At 41.3% G+C, this 27520-nt stretch overlaps 1 protein-coding gene across 2 annotated transcripts in view; it reads right to left on the bottom strand.

Annotated features, from left to right (window-relative positions):
- The window catches only part of CDH20 (cadherin 20), a 118074-nt gene extending 97068 nt beyond the window's left edge, over nt 1-21006 (bottom strand). Inside the window, exons 1-2 of one of the 2 annotated variants that reach the window (XM_061994482.1) lie at nt 20950-20996; nt 20525-20630 (exon numbers count right to left, since the gene is read on the bottom strand). The gene's annotated coding sequence lies outside the window, so the exon portion shown is untranslated. Of the gene's footprint in view, nt 1-20524; nt 20631-20949 lie in introns of both variants that reach the window. The other variant, XM_061994483.1, reaches the window with a different exon arrangement.
- Nucleotides 21007-27520: the final 6514 nt, after the last annotated feature.

The following is a 27520-nucleotide window of genomic DNA, read 5'->3' as shown; positions in this document are numbered from 1 at the left end:
ACTGTGTGCTCAAGGAAAAATGCATTAAAGCATTAGGGCAGGCATTAGTAATCCCACACTATGCACTTTAGAACAACTCACTGCCAGAGAGAAAGATAGGGAGGACAAAAATAAAATAAGACAAACAAGCAAGCAAAAGGGAAAAAAAAGGAATCTTATGATTTCTTCATACAAGCTAACTGAAATATTTGTGGCAACAACATGGGGATGTTTCAGGCAGTCACAAAACAGCCTGATTGAATGATAATCAAATTAATTATCTACATTAACTGAACACTTGAAAGCCCAGGTTGAAATGTAATAAACCACACTGTGTGAGGATGCTTAAAGATAAATCATAGCTTGTGACGCTGTAAGCATCATTTATTTTAAAGCACTGCACTGTTTCTGCAAATTGCATTTATTAAAGCTATGCAAAAGCTTAAAGCCTGTTCAAAGGTGAGTACATTTTGATTGTGCTGGTTCTTGTTATTTAAGATGTACTTATCCAGTTACTCACTTTTCTGCACTCTCTCCATTAATTCTTGGTCAAATGTGTTTGGTGCAGACATGCTGCAGGGAAAACAACGTGGGTTCATCTCTTCGTCCATGGTTTATCCTGCTTTTCCATGTCTTCCCTCTTCAGCTCATGGCCCCAAACGTATTTGCACCACTATTTCCCCAACAGATAAGTCAACGTCCTAGACACATGACCCTCTCTCTGTTTACATGGCTACTCCTCATTTTCATTTGCCCTCCCTATAGACTGCCTAGAGAGATTGTGGAGTCTCCTTCTCTGCGTGTTTTCAAATCCCGCCTGGATGTGTTCCTGTGTGACCTGATCTCTTCCAAACCCCACCACTCTGTGATTTTGTGATTCCTTAGGCTGAGATGTCTAGGTCTCAGTGTGGTTTCAGTTGCCCATGGGCCTGGAGGAGAGATGGCCACAAGGCTGTGTCTTATGAAGAGTCACCTAACTCCTGTCCCAAATAAGGAAGGTGCCAGAACCCTGCAATAAGCCAGGTCCTACGATCCTTTTCGTAACAGCCTGGACAACAAGATGAAGTGAGGCCGAGCAGACTGCGGCACAGCTTTCCCCTCCTCTCCCAGCTGGCGAGATCCAGGGCACAGGGATTGTGCCAGGGCGAGGGGGAGCAGGAAGTCACGGAGAGAGCAGCTTCCCAACTGCTATTTCACAGAGCTAGTGGGAGCGCACAGTGCTGCCTGACAGCACGGCCTCAGCTTTGGGGGGCCCCGTGCCATGCTCTGAGTGGCCACCCTCCACGTCAGCTGCTGCGTGATGGGGTTGGCTGCCTGGTGCAGAAAGGTGGCCTGGGGCCATTGTGACAGCCTCACTCCCTGCCTGGGACCAGCCCTGAGTCCCTGGGGTGGCTGGGTGGCTCCCAGTGGTCCTGGCATGGGAACTGTGCTCCTGTCCCACGCAGGGACGTGGCACGTGTGCTCTCTTGACTGACGTGTGTGCTCAGGACCCACCAGGTTAATTGTAATGCCACCTGTAGGAGGTACTTTTCTGCAAATATTAACCTTCTGGTTTTTCCATATGCTCCCATATGGTCCAATTTTTCTTCGTAAGCTGAGCTGTACTAGAGCTAAGAAACGACAGCTAAGCTGTACTTTTGTGCCTGTAATGTCAGAAGTCACCTGGCTTTGATAACTATTTTTTTAATTAATTTTCATTTAAATAAAATTCACCTTTTCCTCCCATACAGTAACTTCTTAGGAATAATTTGCATTCACAAGATAAATGCAATTTGATCGACTTTGTCACAAAATATTTTCATCTGTGCCTGGCAGGAGTTCAGTGAGAAGACTCAGATTGCCTTATCTCAGTGTCCTTTCTGCAGCCTTCTCACTTTGCATCCTCACTGAAGTCCAAATATGCCCACTTCTACAAATGTAGAAAACCTCACAGAAATCAGATACAATCTCTGTTTATCTTAGGGGAAGCAGAAGCAGCAGCTGTATTGTGAGGTAATGGAAAACATCATGTTAATCGCTCAAATAACAAGTGAAATAAGCACACACCTTCTTAATCAATTGCTATTAATTCTTACCAAGAATAATAAATTTTAAAAAGCAGACAATAAAAAACACTTGAAGCTTCCTGGGTTTCTCCTCACAGTGTCTGAGAACAGACTTTGTTACCAGATTGACCGAAATCTCACTGGTCTTCGAGTTGTGCAAACAGTTGTGAGAGGAATGCCCAAAACAAATCACTTCTAGAGGAGCTTTGAACAATAAAGGGCCTCTGTTTTCCAGTGCATTGTGTGTATGCACAGAAACGCTCATCCATAATGTGAATTTAAAATAATACTGATGGGAGGGAGGGAAGGGACACATGGAAATAACCAGGCAGACTTTGACCCTTTGTGTCAGGAAACAAAGCCTTCTAGTTCAAATCTAAGATAGCAGTTCCCATTTGACGTGGTTTCAACAGACATACATGCCTTCTGGCTTAAGCCTGTCCCTAAAGGATAGTAAGACCAAGCAAAGCTTGCTTACGAGTCACCCAAGCGCAACATGATGGCTTTAAGTAGAAACAAATGAATGGAATAGATGTAATTAAAAATCCAAACTGAATTAGGCAAAATTACTATAGCTTCACTTTACAAAGTCAGTGAAGGGCAGGAACGGAGCATCTGAAATAGCGATTTGGCATAGGGTCACTATGAAGATGAATTAGGGTTAATTTTCTACTGGAGTGTAGGTTGGGCACTGTGCTGTGGCAGAATGCTCATTTTACTGGGTATGTTTTGGCCTACTTACAACTTCAGAAAATAAATATTACAACGTTAAATTAAATATGCTCTGTGACAAGGACTTACAACATCGGGAGAGTGTGATTTATATGCAATTGGCTCATATATACCATCTAATATGATATGCACAGTGTAATGAAAGCTCAAGGGTCTGATCTGCAGTGCAGAAACACTTTACAATCCTCTTTCAGGTTGCATGTTGTTTTTCCTTCCTCCTCCTCTTCTTAGTTTTGTTTTTGGCTTTTTAATTTTTTTTTTTAATGACTACAAGAGTTAATTAGTGGTTATGTACTCTGTCTCTTTGCCTGGCCTAGCTTATCCCTACTGCAATAAATCTCTTTTCTTTCCCTCTCCCAAGGATCATTACAACATTAGCCAGCACTGTCAACAAAACTAATTGAAAGCCACCTGCTTTTAGGATCACCCTAATGAAAAACAGTGAAGTTAAGAAACAAAATTCAATCAACTTTCTAATAGTCTGTAATTTCCTATTAATTCACATAAATGCAGAGCTAGGAAAAAAAACCCTACACAAGGTCCATTTTGTTTTGTCTGCTGGTCTTACCATCCACTGCTCACATCTGTATAATTAGAAATGATTGTTTTTGTAACCTAAACCTCTCATCACTCCTTAAAGTGGAACTAATAGCATTATGTAGCTTCTTTTCAAAAGTACAAAAAGGGGAATAACTTGCAAATAGCGGCCTTGTTATAAATCAATCTGTTCTTTGGGGTTCCTTTAAACAGGTAGGCCCAGATTCGGCAGAACTTCTAAAGATGTCAAAAGTCCACTTAAGCACTTACACAAACGATTTCAATCTCATTGCCTCTTGTGAAATTCAAGCACCTGTAAGAACTTGAGGGAAGGCTGAACACGCAGGACTGAATAGGTACAGATCTCCTGAGGAGGGCCTTGGTACCCAAACATACGAAGCCCTTCAGCACAGGCTGAGCCTCAGGCAGGTGATTAAGTACAATTGAAGTCGATAGGAAATAAGCATGTTCTTCAACACAAGTACTTTGCTACCATGGCACAGGGGTACACAATTTAGTTAAGTGAGCATGAGTAAAGAAAACATGCTTGAGATAGCTTGATGGCTAAACTGTTTCCCATTAAGTACTTTCCCAGCTTGTCCGTAATTGTGGAGAAGTCTGGAAAAGGATAAAAGTGGCTGATTTATTTTTGTTAGGCCAAAAGATATAAAACACTGAGAAAAGATAAAAAAAATACAAAAGGGGAACACGAGACAGACGGTACTAATGACTATTTGTGTTACAGCATGGCTTAGATGTCCCAGTAAAGCCCGAGATCCCACTGCGCTCGACGCTGTGCAAACATGTCAGTGAGGGTGTTCAGTAAAGGAGAGCTGCCTGTAAACACGACATGTGGAAGTCCCTTTGAAGTCAGCCACAAGCGATTTGTACTGTCAGGCCATACGTTTCAAGCTATATGATTAATTGCTATCAAGTGTGCTGAAGCAGAAGACAGGGTCTCCTACTATGGCCACCAAAGACATAATGAGCTGAGGAAAAAGAAAACGAGGTCACGGATAATATATTGGCTGTCTTTAATAGCCCACTGTTTACTTCCTGGGATTGTAAACATATCATTATTTTTCCTACTTCAAAAGAATAAAAACTCAATTTAGATGAAATACATTTAAAACAATGCAGGTGACAATGCAATGTAGGATAAATGCTACCACCTTCATGCAAATGTATGCATCTCTCATCGATTACAGTAATGAGATATGCAAAGAAAGATCAGAGGAAAATAATTTGATCCTTTTTAGACGCTACTCTGAAATCTATGCTGGATGTAGCATGTGTGCAAGCGCAGAAGAGGAAGAAGAGTGAGGAGTCATGGTATTGCAGAGTCTTGCCAAAGAGGGAAAAATTCCTGCTATTTCAGAAGCAGACTGATGCCTACAGAAGGTCACTGAGCCTAGAAACCAGACGAGCTCCCCAGTTTGTGAACATGCAGTTTCAGTGATGCAATCGCTGCTACAACATGCACAAAAATCCCTTAAAAAGAAAAGTGTACAAAACAAAAAGAAGGAAAAAATACCAGTCAGGAATAATTATCACAGCGTATAAAACTTTCCACTCCTTTATTATCATAAATTGCAAAGTTTTATTGATGCATATTTTATCACAGCACTCTTGCCATATGTGATCTGAAGATTCAGAGCCTGTCCCCAGGGACAACGGTACTGATACAGATAATCAAGAATTCCTTTTATGCTCCTCTCAACACAGCCACAGCTCAGATTGAAATTAACATCTTTTACAATGAAACACCAGTTTTCTGCCACAACTAGACATGACAGCTGGAGAGAGAGGCCTGCTTATCCAGTTATTCCTTCAAATCTCGGTTTCATTATGGCCCGTGAAGATGTAAACTATGTACAAAGCAGTACGGATGGTCACTGAATACCAGAGAAACTAATCTGCATGCAACCTTCCACTTGATGAAACAGGGGAGAAGTGCTTCCAAATAAGTCAAGGGATGAAAAGTAAAGATCAGAGGCAGCCCTTAAAAAAAAACGCAACGAAGAGGAATCCAAAAGCTTTGAACTTTTGCAGTGTATGCTGCCTGGGTTAGACTGGGTGATGCTCACATGCACACATGTGCGCAGAGGAGGAGAAGCCATGCCCAAAAAGAAACCCAGCGTGGGATTATGGTGCTTTGTCCTACTTATATCCTCCAAAGCACATATTTTACCTAGTGGAAATACTAAGGCTGCTTAGTGTTGGCACTTGTTCCTGATCATCTTTTTAGGTTGACTGCTTCCACCCAAACATGGGCCCTGTTTCTCACGCTGCTTAGGAGGGGGGCATGGAAGTTGTTTTTCTCTGCTCTCCATGGGGTCATACGTCATTGTAGCATCTGAGTGCCTTCCTGTAGAGCATTAAACTACCAACATCTGCCACATGTGGTTCGTTCTCCCTCTCATCCTACTCCCAAGGGAGAACTGGCTATGCAGTGTAGTGTTTTGTTTTGGCAGACCTTCGTTTCTGTTGTTTTATATCTATACACTGCCATATGTTACGAAGGAAAAACAAAAATAAGCCCCTTGCTTGTGAAGGAGGCAGTGGTGGGGTTTGTGATGGTCATTAGTTTCTGAGAGAACGAGCACCAAGGTCTCAGCCTCATTTCCCACAGGATGCAGCTTCCTGCTGGCTGCTAGAAAGCTGGGAACTTCACAGACTGTCACAGGGAGCTGGAGATTCTAGTGCACTGAAGTGCATCTCTTTCACGAGTGACAGTGGTTCAACTCTACCTTTGAATACGTGCCTACCTGTGAAACATATCAAAATAACCCAATACTTTTGTACATTACATGCTGGGACAACACATAGTAAAATTTACTCAATGTATCATTGCCTTTTTTCTTCTTTTCTTATTTATGTCATGTGATCCAGAGGTTATGTCCAACCAGTCACTAGGGAAGCACAAAAAAAGAGGACATCAGTCTAAGTCTTGAAACATTTTAAGTGGGGAGATATGCTGTTAGAGATGCAAGGATGTTCAGGAAACATTTAAAGCATATTGCATGCCTTCAGTATAGATAAGGAAAGTACATGAAGAAAGAAGCCACTCTTCTTGCCTTGTGTCTTTGTCTTTCTACAGGCTGCAAAAACCAGAGCTTCTACAGTTCAGTACTACAGATGAGCTCTGTATAAAAAAACCACACGTAGCAGCAAGCCCTCTTTAGGGTAATTGTCAAGCAAGGCATGGAAACTGAAGGCTATGAAAAGATGGATATATGGCAGAACTGCAGTTTAAGGATCTGATTTGTATTATCAGCAGAAAAAAATCACACTAATGTATTAGTTGGATGAGTCTTCAGTGGATAAAAAAAGGACAGGGCAGGATCTTTCACTCTGCATTAAGAGACTGTCATGTTCACTTTCCTGAAGCCAAGGAATTTTGGGAATTTCCTGCTCCTCATCCCACTGGGAGGGCTCATCTCACTGGGAAGGGCTGATTCCTAAACCCTCAAAACTTTCTGCATTCACAAAGGAGCGAATTTTGGGTGTTAACTCATTCTCTCTTCTATTTTTAACTTACACATCTCCCAGAGTTCACTTTTACAGGATGCTGATATGGGAACGATTCAATATTGAAGATACTTCTCTGCATGAAACAAACTTTGGAGTGCAGGTTCAGATGACCAGGATTTCTCCAGTCTTGCACACACAGTGTGATGGCTGCAACCTCACTCCAACTATAAAGTCTATATTAGCTAAGGATCATTTGCAGAGAAATGTAGCAGTACCTATTATTTTTCCTTTTACAAGAGATTTAGGATAGAATATTTACTATGATAATATGATTTTTATGTGAGATTGAAAAACACAATTTCCATCTTGCAAGAAGTTATAGTATTTGGCATTCTTCCCGAGTCAGGCTAAAAAGCCAAGGTAATGCAATTTATCTCTCCATAAAGTTTTTAAAAATCAGTTTAAAAAGGCAAAAATGTTAACTTCTATGTTATGAAATGGGTCATCTTGAAGTTTCAGAATTAAAAGGTTTAGTGCTGGGGGAGGCAAGAAGGATGCGGTGACATTGCTCCTTGTCACCGCCTGAATGCCCACAACTGGGGGCTGATATTCTTGATACATTTGTCTCTATCTGCCTCATGGATCCTTCTGCCAGGTCAGGCTTAGAGCCCCTTCAGGCACCAAAGTCTCACAGCTGTTGCTGTTTACAAGACACTTCACACCACTGCAAAATCTCATTCCAAAGATAAAACATATATGTTTTATAAAACATAAATTTTCCCTTGTTGAGTATTTTGCCAAAAGGCCTCATTTTCCCTATGAATATTTTTGCATTTAATGAACAACTGGAAAATGCTTAATTGGACAGTTTTGTGATCAAACTTAGTTGTTTTATTACAGCTTGCCTTTTGAATCCTTTGAGTTGGACCATCAAGGCAGAATACCAGGCAAGAACACTAGTATCAAGCTAGAGTCTCAGTGTGATGTGTAGATAAAGAAGGACTTTGAAAAGCATTTTAGATTAATCTTTCCTCACCACCCCAAGTTTTAAAAGTACTATTTATAAGCAACCTCTTCATGCTTTTCAGGGTAACACTGGGTTTAAAAATTATTTTACACCTGGGAATTAAGCAGCATACTGGAAATAAACACTTTTCTATAAAGCTTTTAGTAAGGTACAGACTTCACCAGGAATCTGTAAAAGGTCTATTATGATGGACACAATGATCAAGCCAAAGGGTGAAGCAGTCATCAGTGTAATACAATAACAGTAATTTAATTAAAAGAAAAAAGATCAGAGATCACCAAGAAGTAAAAAATTAGTTGCTTCCTATGAACAAAACTCAGACTCTCTTTGAGTGAAACCTCCTTCTAACTTCACCAGCATAACCCTGTGGAAACCAGTGAGCTTGTATTAGTGTATTAAAAAGCAGAATAACATAGAGACGTGCCACGTTGTAAAGATTTTTTTTACATCTTTCTTTGAAATACTGATGTGGGTCATTTTCCCAGACACCAGTCTGTCCTGAGATAGTAAATCCTAGATCTTTAAGATAGATAGGGTGTAATTAAAACTAGAACATGGCCTATGGGGAAATATTTCTTCCCCCTTAAATCACATTGTTTTCATTGCTGTACTGGTGTAAATGGTATTTTTATGTATGTGTCCAGAAGAGAACTCAACTGCAATATTTCTTTTCTACTGCTGAAATACTAGCATAAAAAAGCAGTATTTTACAAATGTCATATAAACATAGTGCCTATAACACAATCAGTTTTGTTGGAACTATTTTATACCAGCCTTCATCCTCGAAATTATATCCCTTCCTTTGTGGAATGTTTTAAAAGTTAAAAATGTTATTTGAAGTTAGAATTGACAGTACATTAACTGGTAAAAATCAAAGTACTGCTTTTTTTTCCCCAAGCCCAGAAGAATTAATTTTGTTGCCACTAAAGGAGAGCAGGCACCCAACTTCTGAACAGGAACTGACCTAATATTTCTGAAAACCCTGCATGCAATTAGCTTCTTGTAAGAGCCATCTTTCAAGAAGTCTTTTTCTGCCTCTGAACTGCAAAAGCTGCTCATCTCATCCAGGAAAATTAGGATATTAATAGAGAACCATTTATCAAGCTCGATAGGTTTGTTAGAGGCACACTTGTCTAGTTAACCAACAGTCTTTCAAAGCAGAAAGATATTGTAAAGGCCCTCCTGAAGTGTTTATTCTCACTCCAGTGTTTCTCCAGCTGTGGGCTGGAAGCAGTGCTGCCCTAGGAAGGGTGCCCAGAAAGGGAGCCCTCCTTAGCTACAAAGTGGTGCAACAGTCTCATCCTAAGCAGTTAAATGTCAAAAGGAATGCTTGTTACAACAGGGTTTATGCTGGGTTTTGCACACATGGCACTACTGGTGAGTGTCAAAAGCAAAGAATACTGCTGTCCTCCTGACCCCAAGGTTTGCAACCCATGGCTCAGAAACTCTGCCCTAAGATGAGAAGAGGAAAACATTTAGTGAATTGGGATGGCAGAATGGTGGTACAGGACTGGGAAGCAGAGGGCTGAGTCCACTGTTTGGCTTCTCCCCTATCTTGCTCCTCGATGGCCCACACTGTTCTCCGGGCTTGTCCTATCATCACTCTGCTTTGTATTTTTATCTCATTAGTCAGAACTTGTTCATAAACAGTTTGATTATCTAGATCCATTCTTGAAGTAAAAAAAAAAAAAAAGAAGAAAAAAGAAGAAAAAAAGAAGAAAAAAAGGTTTGGTATTTTTTAACAAGAAACATGAACTTCAACATTTTCTCAGATTTCTCAGATCAGGTCTTTTTCTTGTGACTTTCTGAGAGACACAAATCAAAATCTTGACCTATTCATTCCTAAATGCAAATGCTCTGACAGCTCTTTTGTCTAAGCATTTTCTAAAGGATTTGGTTTCCTTCTAAAACCACAGATTTTTGAAATGTAAGCTTTGGCAAAACAGAACTGTGATCTCCCTGCTCTGGTATCTGGACTGCGTGCACTTTGATGCAGCACTATGTCCTATGCGTTTGTACAGCACAGGGGTCTGCATCATACCTAGCACCTGCAGGCAACTCCGAAACACAAATTATAACTACCAATAGATGTTTTGGCTTCATCTGCTGCTTCAGTCTCTTGTACTTCCTCAAGCACCCAGATCCGCTGTGTGGGCAAAATCAACAAAATCCCTGTTGTATCGGGAGATTTGGAGCCAAGCTCAAACATTGTCCATGTCTAGAGATATAATCCCAGCACATCATGAACCTTTGACTTTGCCAACAGGGTGCCTAACAGTGGCAGAAGTTGTGCTAAGGCTGGACCCTTCTCCCACCCCATCCCTGCCTCTTTGTTCACCCAGCCTCAGTTGGCTGTGCCTACAGCTCTCACCTATTGGCACCAGTATTGTACAAGTTTCACGTAATGCAGCACCGTTGCATCCTCTCCCTTTGACTTGAACATTTAACACATCATACCTTTTCCAAGTTCCAGGGTTTTTTGAAACAGGAGTATGGCAGTTATCTTACCAATACTGACGACACCCCACATATAGCAGAGGACAAGAGAATAAACACTGAGAATGTTGCCTCTTCCCCCTCTCCCTCTTTTTTCTACTTCCCGTAAACATTACTGGAGGAGATTGCACTGCAAAGTCATAAATAAAGTATACTTGTCAGAAGCTACGGTCTTAAAATATTCTAACGGTTTGTTTGTGTTCTCTCCATAAATTGTTTATTGGTCAATATGGCCAAGACTTTCAAATGTACCCTCCTTTGCAGTTTGCTGGTATTATCTCTGTTCTAAATACTTCCACCTAGCATTGAGCTTTCAAAAAACTCCACTTTCTACCTTTTTTTCCATTATCAACAAATTTTTCTAGTGTTGAACGTCCTGATTACATGGCATTATGTTACCCCGTGCTTCCTATCCTTACAGAGATTCCTAGCATTAAAGAACTGTATGATTGTTATTCAAGTTATTTTCGGAAGTAGGGTTATGGAGCAGGGAGATGCTCTTTGAAGGGTCTGTATGTACTAAAGCAAATCAGAAAAGAAAAATCTCTGCATATAATATTGCTCTAATTTGTATTCTATTTTGCTATTATCATGTAAGTGTTCTTCAAGTAACAGACTGACGTTGTGAAATGGTGCCCTGATGAGTAAATTATCATAGAAAGAAGTTCATCAAAGCAATGATTGCAGACATATGTCTGAATAGCCTGTGAGCATACAGAACTGAAGATATCTCTTTAGCCAGAGATGACACCGATCATTAACACAGAAAATAGACTTTTCTCTAACTCTCCTGGAGCTCTGCAATGCAGAGGGCCTCCCAAGAAAACAATCATCCCACATAAGACGACATTTTAAATCAAAAGTTAAGTGGTTCAGTCCCCTCTCTTGATAGTTTCTGAAGAAGCTAAAGACAAGCCAATGGACTTAAAAACACTTTTAAATGCAGGTAATGGTTGATAGATTGGATGTTTACAGCTAGTAAGTCAAATATTTTATGACATTTGGTAATTGCTTCTTCAATAAATAATTTGGTAAGTACTCAGAGAAAAGAAGGTAATTTATCTCAGTATTAAAATGATTTTGGTCCACCAACACTTTGAGGACAATTTGGTAGGTAACTGTAACTACATGGGGAATTTGGATGCTCAGTGATCATTAAAAATAATGGGAACTTAAATGTCCAGACCCTACAGTAGCTTCAAAAATCTCAGCCACACACTCTGGGATAATCACTTTTTGCCCACTGCAGAGGTGTTAACGCTGAAGCACTCATATCTTAGAAAAGAGGACAAATTGCATAAGAAAATATTTCAATTGGTTATCTACGGGTGTTTTACTGATGTTTTGCTAAATTGACACATGAAGAAGAAAACAGAACACTCTGTAAGTTCTTTTTTAATACTGAAGTTATTGATGTTTCAACAAAACAAGGACTCGTAGTCAAAGGGTTCATTTGCAACAGGACTGAAAGAGCAACAGATTTTAACAAAACTGTATTCTTCAAGGCTAGGAATTTTTAATAAAGATAAACATCTACCTGCCACACTGTTACATATGGGACATCTCTATTACAGAGGTAGTGCAATGGAGTATCTTCTCCCAAAGGTAAGAAACAAATGAGTGGGATTGAGTACAGAAACATTACTATTTATACTATCTCACAGAATCATTGAATCATTTGTGATTTTAAGATCATCAAGTTCAACCACTAACCTTACACTGCCAAGCCCATCACTAAACCGTGTCCCTCGACACCTCAGCTACACGGCTTTTAAATATCTCCAAGGATGGTGACTCCACCATCTCCCTGGGCAGCCTGTGCCACTGTCTAACAACGCTTTCAGTGAAAAACTCCTTCCTAATCTCCAATCTATACCTTCCTTGGTGCAACTTGAGGCCATAGAATCATAGAATCGTTTTCACTGGAAGAGACTTTTAAGATCGAGTCCAGCCTTTGTCCCAGCCCTATCAACCACTAGACCATTTCCCTAAGTGCAACATTCACTCGTCTCCTAAACACCTCCAGAGATGGCGACTCCAGCACCAATCTGGGCAGCCTGTTCCAATTTCTGACTCTGATGGAGTCATCATCCTTGGAGATATTTAAAAGCCGTGTAGCTGAGGTGTCGAGGGACATGGTTTAGTGATGTGCTTGGCAAAGGTTATTGGTTGAACTTGATGATCCTAAAATCACAAATCCAGCCTGAACCTCCCCTGGTACAACTTGAGGCCAATTCCTCTTGTTCTATTGCTTGTCACTAGGCAGAACAGACCAACTCCTGCCTTGCTACAACTTCCTTTCAGGTAGTCGTAGAAGCGATGAGGTCTCCCGTGAGCCTTCTTTTCTCCAGGCTAAACAGCCCCAGATCCTTCAGCCGTTCCTCACAGGAGATGTCCTCCAAATCCTTTATTAGCTTGGTAGCCTGCCTCTGTATTCTCTCCAGCACCTCAATGTCCTTCTTGTAGAGAGGGGCCCAAAAGTGGACACACAAGCCTGTGAAATACTTATTTGTCTTCTTTTTGCATTAGTTCCTCTCCAAGTCAGAGCCAAATTCTGTACCTGCCACCAACTGGATCTGTCCTTTCTTGTCTCTTGTTATTTTATGGAGACATTTGTTATTTCTTTCTGTCTCACTACACAAATCCTCTGTTTTCTCGCCCTCCTGCAGCTTCTTCCTCTGTTCAGTTTCTGCAAGGTTTTGTCGCTATTATCATCATTTTCTCTCAACATTCTCTCTTCTTGAAGACTGGTTTGACAGATCCTCTCTTGTCATCTGCTTGAAGGCTAATTTCAGCTCTTCCTTACAGCACCATGCCTATGCACCTCCTCCAGTACAAGTGCTTAGCACTGAGCTTATCCTACCAGGCCAATGTGTTTGCTCCTCCCAGCCCTTCCTCTCGAGGAAGGTCACAGGGATGCAAGGTGTGCAAGAGCTGTGGGCCTTGTCTGATAATGTCAATAGTTGGGTGGTACCTCTCCAATAGGCCTGGTAACTCTTACCCATGTCATTATCATGGACATGCATTAATCATTTGACAGGATCTCCCCTGGGTGTTCGTGGGGTGCCCACAGAAGAGAATGTTTAGGCTCACTATCAGAATACATTTACCAGCCTGTACTCACTCCCTCTTGTTTTAGAGAGAGATGTTCATGAGAAGCAGGCACCCCTAATTGTGTGGTCTCTGTCCATCTCCAAGTCACTTTCTGAAAGAGACACAACACTACATCAAATCCATATGGGATGCAAAAACAAAACAGGCACGTGTAGCAGTTCCTCTCAGGAGATACTGTAGTTGGCTGATGTATGCAGCACTCCTCTGAAAGAAACTGGGTGTCCCAGTTAAAGTGAACATGCACTACTGATGCACACACTTCCCTTTCTGGGGAGGCATTCATTTGCCCTTCTTATGTCCTTCAAGAGGCATACTGGTTTCCTTCCTATTTCTTCCCTCTGTTCCTTAAAATCATCTTTTTACTGTGATGTCTTAATGTATTATACTCGTAGGTCACTGGCAGTGGACTAGATGATCTTTTGAAATCCCTTCCAACCCTTAAGATTCCATGATTCTGTGAATGGTTAAATGCCCTTCAGGTTATCCAATGGTTTGGAGGATGCTTGGGGAAAAATGTCACTTTTTTTTTTGGCAGGGAAATGCTTCTTTTAATGTAGCATGCCCACCTTTCCAGAAATTAGTCTCCTAATTCTCACTGAGAGCCAGCAAAACTCCACGTATTAAAGCACTTACCCTCAAAACTATCTTAAAATTAAAGAATAGACTAATTTTAGCAATGGGCTAAGCACACAGAAGACACTCCATATGTAATAATCTAGCGAGGTACTTATTCTTAAGAGATTTGCCAACTACTGATCTACTACTGTGGGTTTAAATTATGTTACATCATGATTGCAATTCTAAATTAAACTCATACAATCAAGGAAATTTATAGTTAAGCCTTTCACTCAATCCTTAGCTTGCTTTGCTATAACTAAGTTACGTATTGCAAGGGTTTTTCACTGTGTCTCACAATACCTAGGCACGTAGGGAGGTTAATTGCTGTATTGGGTTTGCATATAAGGTTTTGGTAGCGGGGAGGGGGTGGTGGTGCTACAGGGGTGGCCTCTGTGCAAAGCTGCTAGAAGTTTCCCCTGTGTCTGATAGAGTCAAAGCCAGCTGGCTCCAAGACAGACTCACCGCTGGCCAAGGCTCAGCCCATCAGCGACTCTGGTAGGGCCTTTGTGACAACATATTTAAGAAGGGTGAAAAAAACAAGCCTGACTGCAACCAAAGAGAAGCAGGACGTAGTAAGCTAAAAGGAAAAATGTAGAAGAATTCAGCCCCAGTGTGCTCTCAGCTTGAAAACTCTTAGCACCCCTTGGGCTACATTGTCAGGTGCTGCATAGCTCAGTGGGTCAAACCCTGTACAGTTTGGGGAGAGCTTAGTATATTAGGTATCTATACAGAGGCATGAAGGGCTTCAGACCTTCTGGAAAAAAGTGAAATAACTTACAGAATGGCCCTACTGAGAAACAAATCCACATGCTCTGCCCAGGCAGCCCTAGCTATCCCCATTCCTTCTGTCTTTGGTGAGAATGAGGACATGAACTAACAGCATGTGCTCACAAAAGCACCTCAATGCTTTTTCTGCTAGAAGAACCCAGGAGACAGCACAAAAGGCAAAGAGGAAAACGAATCAAGAGAGAAATCCAGAAGGCAGTCCTATAACCTGAACACCTTGGTGCTTCACTAATTCCAGCTTAAGCCTGGACTGGTTATGGTTTGGGGTATCAACCCCTGGGTGCTCAGGCTTTTGAAAAGCTACTACAAAACCAAGAAAGACAAACATTTATACAGAACACATTTGGCAGCATACTTTCACCTTGAGTATCTGAAAATTCCTTTAATTTATTCCTTATCATATGAACTGGCGCGTTTCAAATCAAAACAAGTAGTTTAAATATTGGAACCTCCTGTGACCAAGCAAAATGCTCCTTTCATCCATTCATTCTTTAAATCAGGACCCGAGTCAACTCCTTCACAGCAGTTATGGTTTCTCAAGCCTGCAAACACTTTTCAAAGGTGGGCTCTGTCTTTTGGAATGCAATCATGACATGCTTGGCAGTGTTGTAGCTGGTGAATTTTAAGTGTTTAACTTTCAGATGAAATGTATGTAACTGTGTTAAAAAATCCTGTGAAAAAGTAGGTCTTATACATGCGTTGCAGGCAGTTTTCACAGTTCTATCCCTTTTTTTAATTACCCCAGGCGTTCCGATTGCAGAGCTACAAAGTAATCTATTTAAAACTGGGTTTTTACAGTGATCTAATGGGCACAAAAAAGCATACAGAATTAGGAAACATTTACTTCTCTTCCCCTTCTTCTTATATTGCCAAATGTATTTAAATCAAACTTGTTTTAAAAACAAATATTCCCAGGGTAAGGACTTTCACATCAACTTCTAGTTAAGTTCTTTCTGCTAAATTAGAGACCTCTGGCAATTTTTTCCCAATGAAATGTAAATGATGACATATCGTTAACTAGCAGCGTTACACCACTGAAATACTAAGACATGTCTTGCTTGCCTCAAACTTCCCTTTCCTTAAGTGCAATGCCTTAGAGGCAGCAGTGTTTAAATGCTACAAAGTACTCTACTACCACCAGCCCGAGTCTTTATTTAGGAGAACAAGCTTCACATTCTTCTCCGCTAACGCAGTATATGGGCATGTTCAGCTCCTCCATAAAACACACTCGTACACTACTACTGTCTAAAACAAGGTACAGTACTGACATGACAGATTCATGTTCCCAGCTGTGACATAAGGGCTCTTTGACAATACCACAGTGAAAGGCCTATTAAGAAAACATGTGCTGGACAGTGCATCTGATGCAGTTAAATGCTATAAAAGATTTTCCAGGTGTTAATGAGTTACACGAGCAGAATGAAAATGAGATGGATTCATGTGCTTGGAAATTCTCAAGATGCAGGACTCAGGCTCTCAGAGAGACAGACAAACAGTGCTTTATAACCACCACTGGCCACACTCTGCACCTGACCATGCGAGGTGATGAGCCACCCTGACTGTTACTGGGAGAACTGTTCATTGAGGACTGTTTGCATGGGAAAAGACAGACTTTGATGCCTTCCTGCAGTTTACTGCATCCTTTTTACTTTGCTCCATTAGTGAAAAAGCACTAGCTTTCCTAAAGAGAAGGAAAACATTATGCCTGTTACTTCATTTCTTGTTCTTAGCTTTACGAGGGATTCAGCTTGACCCAGTACAGAGAAGAAAAAGTCATTCAACCCATATTAAAGTATCACTAGTTACAGTTTGTGCTTTTAAAACACAGAAATAGAGTCTTTTGCACACTTTGAAACAGCCGTGGCTGAAAGGTATTGTTGGGGTTTAAGACATATTCCCTTAAGCTATGTATAAGATCATACGTATGGGCTGCCCTGAAAATTTCAACCACTGGTATTTCAGAGTACCTGCATACATTATCTTGTACAGCAGGTATCTACAGCAGAATTCTTTGTTTATATAATCTGTTGAATTGAGAAGAGTTTGTTTCATTTCTTTAGCGTGTGTGAATTTCACAGTTACTGTTCTTGAGGAGCTAAGTTTTGTTTTATCTACATATGACAGGTACAGTGTGGAAAGGCTGCAATGTAGATTTTTCCATGCTGTTGTGACCACAACTTCAGTCTTAATCCTGGTATACAGTTGTATTGAGGGAAAAAAAAAAAAGGTAATTTTGTCTCCATGCTAATTCCAGACAGATTTTCCTTAAAGGAGAAGCTGCCAGTAACATGAAAACCAATGGAGAGTCTCCTCTCAGGGATTAATTTGGGCTCACCTATTTTATTTCCCACAATGACAAGTGAGGATTATTTTATCTTTCATTTCCAATCTAATATCCCAAGTCCTCTTCTTGCTCTTCCCCACACCCAAGAGAGTTACCTAAATTAACTTGGAGAACTACATTTTCTTAAATGCATAAGAAGACTAGGTGGAGAGACTGAGCAAAGCATTGTGATAACACATTGACACAGATTCTTGAAATTCGTGTCTTAGGGGTTAAAATTCCTCTGGCTTGCCAGGTGTTCTGTGCAAATGTTTCATTCATACAATGTAGAATCTGACCATTTAACCATATGTCAAACAATCTCTGCTATGACAACCAGATGTAGACATTGCCATGGAATGAAATTATCATTTTATTAATTACCCTTTAATTAGTTGATACAGCAGAGAACATGCAGTAATTTAGTCATAATTGGCTTGACTGAGACTCAATACTTACAGGGATGGAATCTGTTTGTGAGACTACTTGTTATGAATAACAATTATGTCTGTGACAATGCAATTTTATTATGATGTACTGTGCATTTCAAACAACTTTTAGGTATAAGACAGTATTCAGGATTTAACTAAAATTGGATAGCAAATGTTTTCCTTGAATAAAAGACTATAATCCTACAAATATTTTACTAAATATGTTATAAAAAAGGAAGAAATGCGTCTTCCAAAACTTACTGTGATGGCCAAAGTGTCTTTCATTTCTGATGCATTTCTTTATAGAAATGAGGAGCCACTTGGTAAATTTTGTATTTGAAGATGGCCAAAAAACCACTTCAGACTTCTCTCAACATCTTGTTACTGGTTAAAAAGTCATTCTAGGATCAAATTTTTCTAGAGTTTAACATGGTATTTATGTAAGGGGTACACTGTGTAGAAGGTTCTGTCAGAACATCTCAAGCAGAACCTTGAACAATGTCTGACGCAATCACTTGATCACTACACTTTTTGGATTTCTGCAAGAGTAGAACATCCTTAGGTTTCTCAGACCACATAGGTTCAAATAAAGTTAGAAACATTCCCATCTAGACTGTACTAGTAAGTAAAATGTCTTGAAGACGTCCTTTCAGTACAGCTTACAATTAAATCAGGAATACTGTTGTTATGCTGTTCGTAGACAGAATACTGAATATCACTGTGGTAGGACAAAACACATGCAACAGATGAATAAAAATAGTTGTAAAGTGGATCTTAACATTGACCCTTACATACTTAGTTGTTAGGACATTTTTTTTTACCACCACTTTGGACAAAACTCTGGAGTTATCATTCTTTCTTTGTTCTTCTAAACTATGACCTAAGCAAAGACTGCAGTGTTTTGTGTTAGTTTATACTGTTAGACAACACACCTTGTGTTTTCTCCACTTGTCTTCCCATAAAAATTTCACAAAGTTCAGGGCAAACCCTTGCACAAACACAGCTTCAACAAAATACAACAAATTGCTTAACTTTTCAGAGTTGAATGAAAGCTCCCTTTTTGAGGGTATTTTTTTTTGCCCCTTGTAATGGGTAGCTCCTAGCTTTCTGCATGTGCACTGACAAAAAATTATACTTAACTGAATTTCTTTTTTAACCTCTCCCAATTCCAGCACATTTATTTATTTATGATGGATGGGGAGACTACACAGATGTCTCCAAGCCAAATGAATCTTTCGTATAACTACTCTAAAGTCAAAGAAGTTCTATGAAGGACGAATCTGTTTCCCTTATAATTAGACTCTGAGTAATCTTTTTTACTTTGCCTAAATGACTATGGACTGCTTTGTAAGTTTTCTTTGGTTTAAACAGAACATCCTTCCATCCTTTCTGATAATTAATCTGCTGTTATGCATCTTTATAATGAATGCACATACACATGGAAAAACATCCAATACAGGAAAGAAAAACATTTTTTGCCTATGGTGCCATCTTCCAGTTAGTATCAGTAAGTCATATTCTATTGCTTGTAAGCGTATCTTGCTCGACAACTTATAACCCCCTCCAGCACAAATACAGGCAGGTTGTATTTTCCTGCTGTGTCACAGGGAATAGCTAACACAGTGTAACAAGAGATCATTTCATTAGATTACCACGAGAGAGTCACCGCTGCAAGGAACTTGAGTTGAACGGGGACACAATCACGGTGTTAAAAAACCCCAAACAGTTTACCATTAAAACCTTGTGTGCCTGCTTGAAAAATGTCTTAGAGCAGCACAAAAGCTGGCACCATTAGCTTTATCCCTGCTGAGCTGGCAATAAAGTGCACACATAAGTAAAATGCATTAATTGGTATTAGTCAATCTAGTTAAGATGTTCATTCTCCAGGCATCTTCAGATTTCATTTCCATAAAATAGGATTTCTTTAAGTCTCATAATTTGATTTTGTCCTGCCCGAAACGATGTTGACACGGTGGCAGCAAAAGCACAATTACATCCCAGCTTTACAAAGGTGTTCTCTATCTAAATAGACAGGGACCCATGTGCTCTCGGTCTCACAAAAGAAAAAAAAAACCAGAAAACAGGAAAAAAAGGGGAAGAAAACCTGCAGAAGAAGAAAAAGTGATACATTTTCCCATCATTTTCCTATTGCTATTTTTCCTCCCTTTCCCCTGTATTTTTCCTACTGTGCACCACTGATTACTGCACTTTAAGATCAGAATGAACAATTAACTGCCTAATTATTCCAGTCACACCAAGCCACAATGAAATCTTTATTCAGTGTTTACAGCAATCTTTGGCAGAGACTGTCTTGCTGTTTTTAAACCAAGAAGAACTGCTCCCTTTGGCTCCCCTCAGCATCAGCTGCCTGGGTTTCAGAGCTGGATGCCAATAATCAGCCTCCTTTTTCTCTTCCAAAGTGGCTATCTTTTTTTTCCCTTCTTTTTAAGGTTGAAAAGACCTATTCTCATCAACTCCCCATATATTCTGCCTGATTTATGTCCCAGCCACTGGGTCTCTTCCTTCCGTATCTTTTACCAGTTGCGTGTCCCCCCCAATGGCTCCCGCGGCGCCCGCCGAGCCTTGGAGCCCCCAGACTCCACTCCCCGGGAGATGGGGGGGGCTCTTCTTCCACGGGAGCCCTGGCGACGCGAGAGGCGAAGCAGAGGGAAGGGGGTAGTTTCCAGCTCCTGCTGTGCAGCATCCCTTCCCTCTTTCTTCCCTCCCTTCAGTAGGTTTTCCGCTTTCTGCAGAAAACCCTCGCACCGGCTGCCCACCGTCCTCTGCCCCGGGAAAGTTAGAGGGAACCGCTCCATGCCCCGGGCAGCTCTTTCTGCCCGCGCTCCCGGTCTCTGACCCGCTCCCGGCCGCTGCCGCCGGGACCCTCCCACCCTTCCCCTCCCGTCCCGTCCCGTCCCGTCCCGTCCCGTCCCTGCCCTGCCCTGCCCGCCGCGCACTGCACCTGCGAAGGGGTGGGAGGTGGAAAGATCGTCCCAGGCAAACTCCAGAGCGACCCGCTGTGGGCTTGCTCCGTTCCCCACCGCCTCCTCCTCGCCCTCCGATTGCGGCTGGGTAGTTTTAAGGGGGTCGGGGAAAGAAGTGGAAAGGAAGAAATAATTAAAAGAACCCCAAGAACCAACCAACCAAAAAACCACAAACCCCTAAATCAACAAAACACTCCGAAAAAAAAGGAAAAAAGGGGAAAAAAGAAAATAAGAGGGGAAAAAAGGAGAAAAAAATGAATAAAAGACAGGAGAAAACAAACAAACAAAAAAAGAGAAAAGAAACAAAATAAGGAAAAATACAAGAGAAAAGAAAAAGGGTGAGAAAAGAAGGGGAAAGGGAAAAAGGCAGAAGAAAAAGTCTCCGAAGGATAGGACGGTTTACCTTGCAGTGTGGAGGAGCTCCCGGCTGCCTTCCTGGCGATGGGACTTCCCTCCTCTGCCGGGCGAGCCCCCACCTTGCCGCGCCCCCCCGCCGCTCCGTCCGCCTTCGCGCAGCGCTGCCGCTCGCTCCTGCCTCTGGCTGCGGGAGGGGGGGGGGGGGCGGCTGCGCGGCGGGCGGAGGAGGAGGAGGAGGAGGAAGGAGCCCCGCGGCCGCCCCGCTCCCGGAGCTGCCCCCGGCTCCGCTGCCCGCGAACGTCGCGGCGGGTCTAACGCTACCGTGGGGACCTGCGGGAGGCGATTGGTGCCGGGGAGCTGCGCCCTCCTCCGCCGCCCGCCCTCCTTCCCGGGGACACCCCCCTCCCCTAAAGCTGCTGCCCCCAGGCCCCGCGCAGCCACCCAGCCGTGGGAGAAGCAGCCCCGTGTCTTCCCTCTGCAGGGCTTTTCACATCTCTGGAGGATTTCAGAACGCACCACACAGGCTGTGAGGAACTGGGCTGCTGAGGTAGAGCGCAAGGGATACCGGAGAGACGGAGCGTTGCTTTATTTAACAGAAAGGGTACCGAGATGAAAGCTGAATTTCTTCAGAAGGCTCAACTTTAGTTAATAAATATCCTGAGACTAATGTCAGAGCTACTTTTATGAGGGTAAACAGTACAGTTTCCTGGAGGGTTTGTGTAAGACTTTGGAAAAACAACCAAATAATAAAGGCGTTTTACATCCACTTTTAAAGATCATTTTAATGTTCATAAAAGCTGCCACACTTGCTGAAATACTCCCCTCCCCACAGAACGACAACAGCAAAGGCAGCAGCAGGACAAGGCATCCTCTCTGTTTACCAACTTGCCTTAATCTCAGCCTGTGGTAACCAGAAGAGCAGATATTTCTCGCGCCATCCCTGTGCCAGCCTTCCTCTTTCTGCACTGTGTGGAAGAAGCAAACTTGTACCAACTTGGATGACGTGTACGTATGAAAGAGATCGGGAAACTTGTCCACTTGAGTATGAGAAGGTTGTTACCTCTCTAATAGCTCTCTGTAGTAATGATGTCTTTTTGCTGCCAGCTCAGAGCCCGTTCCCTATCTCAGTGAAATGGGCAAATCTCAAGCAACTCCAAATTCTCAGAGCAGAGCTGTGCCCCAGCAGTCTGTGGCCAAGCCAGTGACTGGCAGTAGGAGATGCTAAATCTCATTATCAATTCCTTGGGATGCTGCCAGTCCCTCCACAATTAGATCTTGAGATGAAGATTCAGATTATACAGTCAAGATTTGTTTAGATTGTCCTTTTTTTTTTTTCCTCTCCAGATTTGCACTAATGATTATTTTCAGAACTAAGGTCACACTGGCTAGTTTTCTGGCCCTACATTTTTCATATTGATCATAACATAGTCATTTCAGTATTACAAAAGAAAAAGGGCAGTTGAACCTCTGGAGACGATTTGTTGGAAGTTTGTGTGCTGGCAAAGTTCCCAAAACAAATGATGAATTACAGCTACGATAAATGAATACTTTGATGTGTTGGGAAGCAATAAGAAGCTCTCCCAGTTTCCTCTATTGCCTGTTCATCTCTGGGCTCCTTGGGCTGATTGAACATTTTGGATGTAACAATCTAAGGAGGCAGAAATGGTTCTCATCAGCGTCGCTGGTCACCATCAGAGTGCTTCTGATAATGATAAGGCAAAACGTGCCCCTCAGTGCCACTTTGCCCCAATATTAGGAGAGAATACTTGCAATAACATCCTGGAAAGCTGTCAATACGCCATTACTGCTGGGAGTCTGATTACGAGAGCAATGACCTCTTGCTAGAATCGAGCTGGTTACTGAGTCAATGTGTAATTTTTTTCTAGACTGGGATTTTATTCACAATATTTGCTTCTTGCTGTGTGTGCACATATCTCTATTTCTCTGCTGCAATATAGTATACTCAGAATATGTCTGATTAGAATTTAAAAGGCTAAACTTGAAAGGTCTGCATCTCAGTTTGAGTAGGGTCTGTGAGTCCGTCTGCTTTCACCAAGTTGGACTGCAGTAAGTCCAAAATTAGAATAAAACACGTATGAAAGCTTTTAATCCAGTGGTGACTGCTGTGGATGCTCTGATTATTGCATATAGCACAGCACCTTGAAAATAAAATGTAGATACTGTCTTCCTTAAGGATATAATTTAGGATTAATATATTGTGCATAATGCAGATGACACATATGAGATAGAAAACCCAAGAGAACTCCATCATATGCAGAGTGAGCACTGAAAGAAGTCCAAACATTTAATATGTGAGCTCCTCAGTTTCCCTGTACAGCCAAATGGGTTATCATGGGTTATCAAATGGTTGTTTACCAAAGCAGATGTAGCTGCATACTCTTGATTTCTGCCTTGTGTTGTCTTCATAGGAACACATTTCAGTAATGTGCCCGTGGCTTATCTTCTCTATGACCTGTTGTGCAACATACAGTAAAATAGGAGAAACTTACATTTTCTCTGAGTCTCTCCTGCTCTCTCCTTAGTACCAGGCTGAATCATGTAATCTGAAGAGTGTTCTCCTGTGCCTCTGAAATCAGAGTTGAGAGTACATTGCAAAGAATGTGTCCATCAACTCACCTGATTCAACATTATGTGATTTCAACCACCAGACTTTTCCTCTCATTTTCAGGAAAAATGGGAGGAGGTTTCAAACAGAATGCACATATTATGTACAGAACAAGTGGATGGAGATGTATTTCACCTCCTTCCTCAAAACCAAAAAACAAAATTACATTTTTAAATTAAAGAAACTGACCCTAAGTATTAAACCTTACATGAACCATAAAATTCAATTATTGAATATAAAGCATTTTAGTAAGCACAGTTGTGATTAAATGTCCTTACATGAAAGGACTGAATCTCTTCTCTCCAATACTTGTTCTCCCTGCCACCGTACTATAACTAATGCTAAACCCATGCAAAACTGAGTAAAAAATACTAAAGAATGCAGCATGCTGAGTAGTTTTAAAATTTAGAGGCTTTCTGAGAGATGAAAGAAACATTTTGCTATCACTGTTTGAACAAGAGCATTTTGTATGCTGCAAGCTATTTACACTGTTCTCCTACAAGAAAAACTTGGAAGAGGCAGCACTGTATATGGATATTGCTCATGTGTTCATACTGTTTTCTGTCTTGAAGGACTGAAATGAGGAATGAGTTGCAAGTTACCTAGATGACAGAGGTGAAGGAACAAGAGAGAAGAAGGCTGAAAAACAACTGTTTTCCTCTTTTGTATTGTCATTTCATGCCATACAACAGCTTTTATATTTCTATCTTGTACTCCTGCCTCACTTTCATAGAATCATAGATCACAGAATCATAGAATGGTAGGGGTTGGAAGGGACGTTTAGAGATCATCTAGTCCAACCCCCCTGCAGAAGCAGGGTCACCTAGATCAGGTCGCATAGGAACATGTCCAGGCAGGTCTTGAAGACCTCCAAGGAAGGAGACTCCACAACCCCTCTGGGCAGCCTGTGCCAGGGCTCCCTCACCTCAACAGTGAAATAGTTTTTTCATATGTTTAAGTGGAACTTTTTGTGTTCCAGCTTCATCCCATTATCCTTTGTCCTGTTGCTAGCTACTATAGAAAAAAGGGATGCCCCAACCTCCTGACACCCACCCTTTATATATTTATAAATGTTAATAAGATCTCCCCTCAGTCTCCTCTTCTCCAGACTAAACAGCCCCAAGTTTCCGCAGCCTTTCCTCATATGAAAGATGCTCTATACCCTTGATCATCTTGGTGGCCCTGCGCTAGACTCTCTCCAGCACTTCCCTGTCCCTCTTGAGCTGAGGAGCCCAGAACTGGACACAGTACTCCAGATGAGGCCTCACCAGGGCAGAGTAGAGAGGGAGAAGAATCTCCCTTGACCTGCTGGCCACACTCTCTTGATGCATCCCAGGATGCCATTGGCCGTCTTGGCCATGAGGGTACATTGCTGGCTCATATTTAGCTTATTATCAGTCAGGTCTCTCTCTGCAGAGCTTTATCCATCTCTGTTCACGATTCTTCCAACAACAACAAAGGTTTTGAGTTATGCAGATGTAGGCTGTGTTGAGGTATTGCTTTACAGATGAAAACTCTTTCTTTACAAATACTAGATATTTGCATGAGGAAGTACTGGAGGAATTGATACGATGTAGATTTTGGAGCACCTTCACGGCTTTTTCAAATACTGGGTGATCATTTAACCATTGATTTGCTTCTACAGTTAATCATGACCTAAACTGTGTTGCAATATTTTTGTTGCAATTCATTGTGCAATAAATCATGGGTTTTCCAAATGTAACCATTTTTAAGAGTGCAACAGTCTGAGAAACAAAACAAAGTGGATATTAACTAAAAAGAATTCCATATCCCAAATGATAAAATGAAGTTGTCACCCAAAAGCAAGATGTCTCCAAAGCAATAAAACAAAACTGCACATTGCTGAAGAAGTGATATATAAAGACAATCTCTCTATACAACAAGAATGGTGAAAGGAATATATACAGTCATAAAATCACATTCACCTTTGTAAAATGTTACTAAACCAGCAATTGGAATGGCTTTCAAGTTGTCATGTCCACAAGCAAGAATATCAGCTATACTTGTACTCAAGAAAGCCTAAAATGTCACATGCTACAATGGTGAAACCCCTGAATGCTACACAGTCTGTTTAAAAAATGTGCAGGCACACAAATTCCAGTGAAGCACTTGAACTGACACATGTGAACAAAGACACATGTATGTGGATATACCTCAGAACATATAATTCAACAGGCTCCAAGTCACCAGCTTCTCAGTCACTTCTTTTCACTTCCATGCTCTCTTTCTTCCATGTAACCTGTGATGAGTTTCTAGGTGTAGCTCAGGACTAGAGCCTCAGTTTTCATCCCAAAAGGGATTGTTACCCGAAGTTACCTGAAAAGGAGGTTGTCTGAGCTTATGACTATCAGGCAAATTTTGTAAAGGTCTTATTCCTCAGACCTGTGTGTCTTTGCCCTGCTTTTCTCCTTGTTTTGCCTTAGTCACTTAATGCAGTGACTTACCTTCTGTGTTTCTTATGCAGGGTAGGGTAAGGCCAATCTCTCAAGGCATTCTTATTAGTCACTCTTTTTTCTAGCTTAGTTAAAGAAAACCTTATTCAAACCTACAGGCCTTTTGGCAGCACAGCCTTGTTTTGGACTATCTCCTAGTCTTAAAACAAAGCCTTTGTTTGTCTTTTCAAGCTTTTCTTAAGCCTGATTCTCAGTTTATCATTTTAGTCTTATTTTAGTCTATTGTTTCTTTGAAGGGATGTGGTATTTAGCATCTTCTTTCTGAATAGCTGTCCTTAGGGAAGATACTGAAAAGAACATGGATTTGTATTTCTGACAAAAAGACCATCACCATGGTCTACTCCATCAGTATCTTCAGGAGAGTAATTTGTGGTCTGGAGCCACTGAGGAAAAAAATGCCTTTTCTCCTGCTGACAGATGCATTAGCTTTTCCTTCACACTGAGACTTTAAAACTCTACAGTAATGCCAGGGAATCCTAAGAGTAGGAGTCATCTTTAAAGGGTCTGGACTTCACTAGTTTGGTTTGAAATCCAATTTGGCTTCAAGACAGTGGCGAAAAAGTTCACAGAATCCTACCCACAGCTGAAAATGTCACCCCAAACAGAGAGTACCGTGAGTCTTGCATGGCTGAAAGTCTCAAAGGGAGCTGCCAAGGAAGGGCAGTGGTGCCTTGGCCTTGTCCTGGCTAGTCCCTAAGTACACCATTTCAATTTGCTTACTTTTATCCTATGACATGTGGAATATCCAAATGCAAAATACACACAGTTGTATTATTACAACTACTTACTTTTAACAATTTTTCTTCAACATTTCTGTGGAATGCTGATGAGCATTTTGCTCTTCCAGCCATTTACTAAAACAATTCTGAACAATTCTAACTACACCAGTTCAGCAAGAGAAGAGAATTTCTTGTGGTATCTCTACCACAGGGTATGATGTGTATACATTATGGACAAACCACAGGTGGTATGCTGGCTGGTATACAGGCTGTCATCAAATTGCAAGCTACACCCTTGTCTGCAGTGGGAGAACTGTGGGTAACGAAGGATTGTCTTCTCCTCATGTGTGATGACAAGCACTAATGGGGAAGGAGTAAGGTGAAGAAGGAAAAATATCTCAGATCTTTCTGTATGAATATTAAAAGGCTTCTATTGTCAGGACTTAAGTCAGTGACGTCTGTGCTTGGGCTGCTTTTCCTGATTGTACTGAATGTCACAATACAAAACGCAGCGTAACTCTGATTGCCCAGCACCGTTCATGTTCTCTCTATGGGAACTGGGCAGTGATTTTTCTTTGAATACATCATTTACAGCTTGCTACAGTGATTCTGCAAAGTCAATACATATCCCTAGCACAAAGCAAAGAATGAAGGGCATTATGGAGAAAGAGAGAAAGATACTACAGTGAAAGAGAAAGATGAATTTCATTGCACAAGCACATTACAGGTTCCATTCATAGGAATAAAATTACTTTTTTTTCATTTAAAGCACAAAGAACTTTTCTAAATCATCTAATA

This window comes from Colius striatus, chromosome 4 (genome assembly GCF_028858725.1).
Source record: "Colius striatus isolate bColStr4 chromosome 4, bColStr4.1.hap1, whole genome shotgun sequence".
NCBI classification, from domain to species: Eukaryota; Metazoa; Chordata; class Aves; order Coliiformes; family Coliidae; genus Colius; species Colius striatus.
This window is presented reverse-complemented; position numbering and strand designations above follow the sequence as displayed.